The sequence below is a fragment of the Lutzomyia longipalpis genome, chromosome 4, assembly GCF_024334085.1.
Source record: "Lutzomyia longipalpis isolate SR_M1_2022 chromosome 4, ASM2433408v1".
Classification (NCBI taxonomy): Eukaryota; Metazoa; Arthropoda; class Insecta; order Diptera; family Psychodidae; genus Lutzomyia; species Lutzomyia longipalpis.
Genome location: NC_074710.1, coordinates 22,080,980 through 22,086,837, shown reverse-complemented (window position 1 = coordinate 22,086,837; position 5,858 = coordinate 22,080,980). Strand labels below are relative to the sequence as shown.

At 33.3% G+C, this 5,858-nt stretch overlaps 1 long non-coding RNA gene across 1 annotated transcript; it reads right to left on the bottom strand.

Moving 5' to 3' along the window:
- Positions 1-3,664: 3,664 nt before the first annotated feature.
- LOC129794943 (uncharacterized) lies at positions 3,665-4,294 on the bottom strand. The gene is made up of 2 exons (XR_008751092.1): positions 4,221-4,294; positions 3,665-3,851 (listed from the first exon to the last, which is right to left on the bottom strand). It is a non-coding gene; the product is annotated as an uncharacterized LOC129794943 (long non-coding RNA).
- Between the last annotated feature and the right edge of the window lie 1,564 nt (positions 4,295-5,858).

Here is a 5,858-nt window from a genome sequence, read left to right as displayed (position 1 = left end):
TTAATATTTTGCGAATTGATCAACAAAAAAGGAGTTTATTCATTTTGAGCAAATCAATAAATATGATTTTTGTTAACTTGATTGTCAATAGAATGTCGGATGACATGAAAGAAAAAATCAGTGCTGGCTATGCTTGGTGAATATTGAGTTTTTTCCCTTGTAGAATAAATAAAAATGCAAAATGTACCAAATTCATAGTTTATTTAATTTTTTTTAATAAATTTGGCAACTTTAGGATCAGTGGGACAGAATAGTTAAAGGAGCGTTTAAATTGTTGCAACGACAATCGTCTAAGCTGTGGATCCTCTAGGACCCTTGAAAAGATGAAATTGTGCTTTTTCGGGACGATTTGCCCAATTTATTCGCCTTATTCAAACTAAATTCTGTACATTATAAACTACTTTATTAATTTCACTACTAATTTAAAGAGAAAACTGAAAAAACGCGATTTTTATGGGACTCGTGAGACTCACGCGCGGCTAGACAAAATTTTCGAGCATGACGTATATGTATATATACAGTCGTGCCTTGGCATAAGATAGTTTTGGATATACTACTCTCGCGTATTGAAAATAATGAGTGTGAAGAGTTCATCCAAAACTATCTTATGCCAAGGCACGACTGTACGTTTATATTGTTTTGTACTCACCATCCTCGTCGAAATCCTTTAACGCCATGTATTAGCGTATTGCAGCCTCTACTCTCTAAGGGACGCACTTCCAAGGCTCGCCCTGAGTCTTGATGGATCCTATCTGCTCCACCTCCATCCTGAGACAAATTCCATGGAAGGTTTTCCCACACGAAATGGCAGAAATCACACATTAAATGTCATCGAGCATATGTTTGATGGCATTAGTTTATTTTTTGTTTAATTTATTTTTATTTTTATTTTCTAAATTTATAATATACATTTATTTAATTTACTCTCTATTATTGTATTGATTTTATTATATTTAATTAATTAATTATATTTAAAAAAAAACATACTTATGATTTGCTCAAAATGAATAAACTCCTTTTTTGTTGATTAATTCGCGAAATATTCAAAAGTCTCAGAAAATCTTAATTTAATAGCTACACTTTCAATCTAATCAACTTAAAAACAAACATTCTAGAAGCTTCCACCTGGCGCCTCCACCGTCATACACATAAATATCAATTTGACAAGCTAATGTATAAATATTTCTTTAAATCTCAACACATTGCTAAATAGAAATCTCTTATCAGATCATAAAATCAATATATCTACATCTCGCGAACTATGTATGTTATATGTTGCTGTAAAAAAACCTGGACAACCACATAAAACGTGCTGAATAAACGACCAATTGGTGATTCGCAGCAATTAATCACATCTCATACCTTCCAACCAAAGTTGTCCCACCGAGAGCCAACGCCAATTGACGAATTGCAGACCTAGAGAGTTGACTGAATATGAGAAGAAGAAAAAAACTGTGCCTCAGGTGAGTGACACGGTGAGTTTAATGACCAACTTGGAGTATCTCGCGCTTTACAATTTTTATCATCAGGTGAATGATTTTGATAAAAAGAATATTCCCGTATTCTGGGGGAATGCACGCGACGAAGCTTTGGGAGCTTTTTCAGACACACACACACACTTCTATGTATGCAAAGGGGGTGTCCCCTGAGGGAGGATCGAGGGGAGCATGTGGATGGAAGGTCATTGGCACTTTTTTCCACCCATTTTTTTTCACAGACTCTGTGTTTGCACACTTTTGCATTTTATCAGTGCTATCAAGTCGCGATATTTGTGCTTTTTGTCGCATTTTTTCTTTGCTTGATTAATGCCACAAAGTGACAAATACGGAAATGAAAATTAAATAAAAAAAAAACAGATAAATTGAGCTACAATCAATTCAATGCAATTGAGGATTTCGAAATATCATGAAATTATTCTTATCAAAGGTAGGTAGGTGTGGATTTGTAAGAAAATGTAAATTTAATTAAAGAATTAAAGATTTTTTTTAAAATTAATTTTAAGTTAAGAGATTGATTCTTTTAAAAATTGTAGGGGAACGTGGCCCAATTGCGACCCCCTAAATTCTGTTTCAGAAGGATTGAAAAAAGTCATATTAAAATGAATTAAATCTTTCCAAGTTTGGTACCATTGGAAAGGTCATTTAATAGGCTAATTTTGTTCTATAGATGCAAACCTTCTAACTCTTACCTGTTCTGAGTAATAATGGAATTAAAAAAAGTTGCTAAAATTGCACTTTTTCACCACGGTGTTCTAATTGCGACCCCCCGAGTGTTCCAATTGCGACCCCCTTTTTTTGCCGTAATTTGTTGGTTTTTCACTAGTAGGTCACTTTTATCACTACTATAAATAGGAAAACTGCCATGAAATACACGGAAAAGCCGGAAAATCAAGAATTTATTTTCAATTTTCCCCACATTTGTTTTGACATTTCGCCCTTGAGGTGACTACACGGAATTTCACACACACCGACAATTGCGCACTCACTGTCGTAATTCCCAGAAAATCCACGAAAATTCTTCTGAGGAATGCGTAAATTACACTAACTGCACTCCCCTTTGGCTTTAGGAACATTTTCACGGCGAAAAAACTTTCAAGAAACGTGAAAAAATATTGATTTTCCCGAAATCAAAACACAGCGCGGTCTGTGTGAGAAAGACACTTCTACACCACTACACGCACGCGCGACAGCTTCACCGTGGTGAGTGGTGGAAATAGACGGTCCGAATTGAAACATTTTGGGGGTCGCAATTAGACCATTCTGCATGTATTACATTTTCACTTAATTACTTAAAATACCTAAAATCTTTCAAAAAAATGTAAATCAAGTAATAAACTAGACCCTCTAAGCTACAGAAACGCGGCATAATATGAGACATAATAGTGGGAAAAAAACTCATATCAACTTAGTTTCTAAAATCAGAAAATGTCGGCCAAGTGCTGAAAATGAATTTTGATTTTTAATTCGTCCTGTTGTGTACCAAACTAAATTATTTTAGGCGCTAACATTACCTTACTATAATATCTTCATAATGTAGTGAAACTAATTTTATAATATTTCGTCATTTACGAGAAAAAGGGGAGGTCGCAATTGGGCGGTGGTCCGAATTGGGCCACGTTCCCCTATCCTAACATTAGTGGATCAAACGTCCGTCTTGATTAACGTATTATTCGCTTTGAAGTTTGAAATATTACCTAAAGTATAAGAAAGTATAGAAAGGATATAGTACCGTTAATAAATGAACGTTAGAATGAACATCAAACGTTAGAAAAAGACATCAAATGATAAAACAAACATCAAACCCTAAAGAACGTCAACAAAAAAATTAAAAAGGAATACCAAATGCAAGAAAAATGACAACTAAAATTTGTTGTTATGAGAACAACAACAAACAAAATAAAACGTCAAAAGTTAGAAATATTAAACGTCACAAATGTCAAAAGCTAAAATGTAAATCTTTTCAAAATCAATCTTAACCGTTAGAAGAGAAACCTGAGACATTTTAAATAAAACGTCATACGTTAGCAAAGAAACATCAAACGTCAAACGTTAGAAAAGAAAAATTTCGCTATTTTCGTATTTGAAACTCTTGAAACGAAATACCAAACGTACGAAAAAATGTCAAGTACCAAATTTTAGACGAAAGAAATCAAACCCTACAAAAATCAAGCATAAGAAGTGTTATACGTTAGAAAAGAAATGTCAAACTTCAGAAAAGAAATGCCAAATGTTAGATAGATCATACGCTAGAACAATAACGTCAAATTGTCTGTTTTTTCCTGGCGTGAATCTTTAGTATTCCGGTCGTCGCTAGCCACTGATGAAGGCCCAGAAAAGGGTTGACAGCGACGACTGGAAAATCAAGAAAAGTATCGTTAAATGTCAGAAAAAAAGCTTCAAACGTTAGAAAATGATAAACATTTAAAATTTATTGTTAAACGTAAGAAAAGAACAATTTCTAGTCGTTAAGAAATCAGCGACAAACCTAGATTAAAAAAAAAGTCAAACGTTTAAAATGTCAAAGGTTTGAAAAGAAACATCGAACGTTAGAATTACACAAAAAATATATAAAAATCTTAAGTATTTTTTGAATTCAACAGTCACTCTTTTTAACCCATTATTTTTGTTTAAAACTTTTAAAAAAATGTTTTGGCATAATAATTTTGCTAAACCTAAAATCAAAAGTCTTAAAATTATAGCCCCATTCAGACGTATTAGTACTTCAAAATCCGCCTTAAGATGACAAATCATGTTAAAATCGCTGAAGATCACTTCAAAACGACTAATTTCTAGAGAGCTTCTCTCTGAGAACTTTAAATCCAAATATACTTCTATGTACCTGCCTACCTACCTCTTTAATTAAATTGCCCACTTTAATTAATTTCCTTATCTTAACGTATTAAATCTTTTGTCATTTATTGAGAGTCTAAAGAAAATCCCTCAGGAGACTTTTAAACAATAGAAAATAAGGCCAAGGTTTTGCATATTAAAGAAAAAAATCGGCACGTGTGGATTGTAGGTGAGACTTTTGCGCTCCTACCTCTCTTACAAGTGCCTTAAGATCCAGTTATGACAAGGTTTATCAGACTGTAGTGCTTTTGAGGAAAAGAAAAATAGCAAAAAGTGCAAACATTGTGTTGGCAGAGTCGACGGGAAACTTGTGAAAATTCATCTTGCGCACACTTTTGCGCACTAATCCGCTTCTTTTGCCCCATAAGCTTTTGCTCACACTGTACCCCGATACTTAATTGCATTTAGGCCAATATTTGTTCAATTGTTGTGTGATTTTAATTACATTTTGCAGGAGCTAAAAGTACTGCGTGGGGACCTTGTGTATGAGCCAAGGTGGGTGAGGGTGGGAAAAGTGGCGCGAAAAGTGTGACACATTGTAAATAAAATGTGGCGAATGTCTGGCAAATGTCGAGGAAATGCACATAAAGAAGCAATTTTTTTGCCTGCCTGCATACGATGAAAACCCACAGTTTGATAAGAATTTTCCTTATCACATCCCATTATGGGAAGTCTCAACTCTCTCTCTCTCTTTTTGCGATATTTTTTCATTGCACGCGATTTTATAACTCTCACCCAGAGCGAAATATAAACAAACTGACTTTCAATTTAAAATAAAATAAAATGAAAAAAAAGTGAACGAGGAGAGAGAGAAGCATTGATAAATTATTTACATTTCCCCTTACACTTGAACTTGGCACTTGATTGAAAGTATGTGTGCATGAGTATCTCGTGTTGCGATTTTCTGTCGCCACATATCCAATCAATTTATCAAGAATGTGGCTTACCAGAATGATTCTCATGGCCATACACGCAGTTTACTATAAGAATGGGCCTAAGAATCCAACTGTATTGTTTAAAAAATTATAATTAAAAAAAATCTTTGAAATCTTACAGAGATCGCAAAAGGAAGTTTTTAACTTTTAAAGCTTCTTTCTCCCTTTTCATTGTCATTTAACAAAATTCTGAAGAGCTTTTTTGAGTCTATTTAATTATGTAAACAATATTTTTAAAAATAAAATAGTTCATTAGATTAATTTAAAATCTTCGATTAAGCTCCTTAATATCTTCTCTTCAAGCTTTTCTATTTATATAGTCATATAAGGAGATTTATCAAGGGGCTTTTTTTTGAATGAAAATATTCGAATGATTCGTCAAAGAAATCAAAATATTCAGCAGACGAATATTTCTTTTTTTTTTTAATCCTAAATTGATAGAGACTGAGAAGAAGTAAAATTCAATTTAGTACTATATAGGCTTAAAAGTAATTTTCCCATTGTATTCAGTACACTTTACCAGTTAGAATTTACTATGTTTTTGATTAAAATTTACTATGTTTTCTGCAAGAAT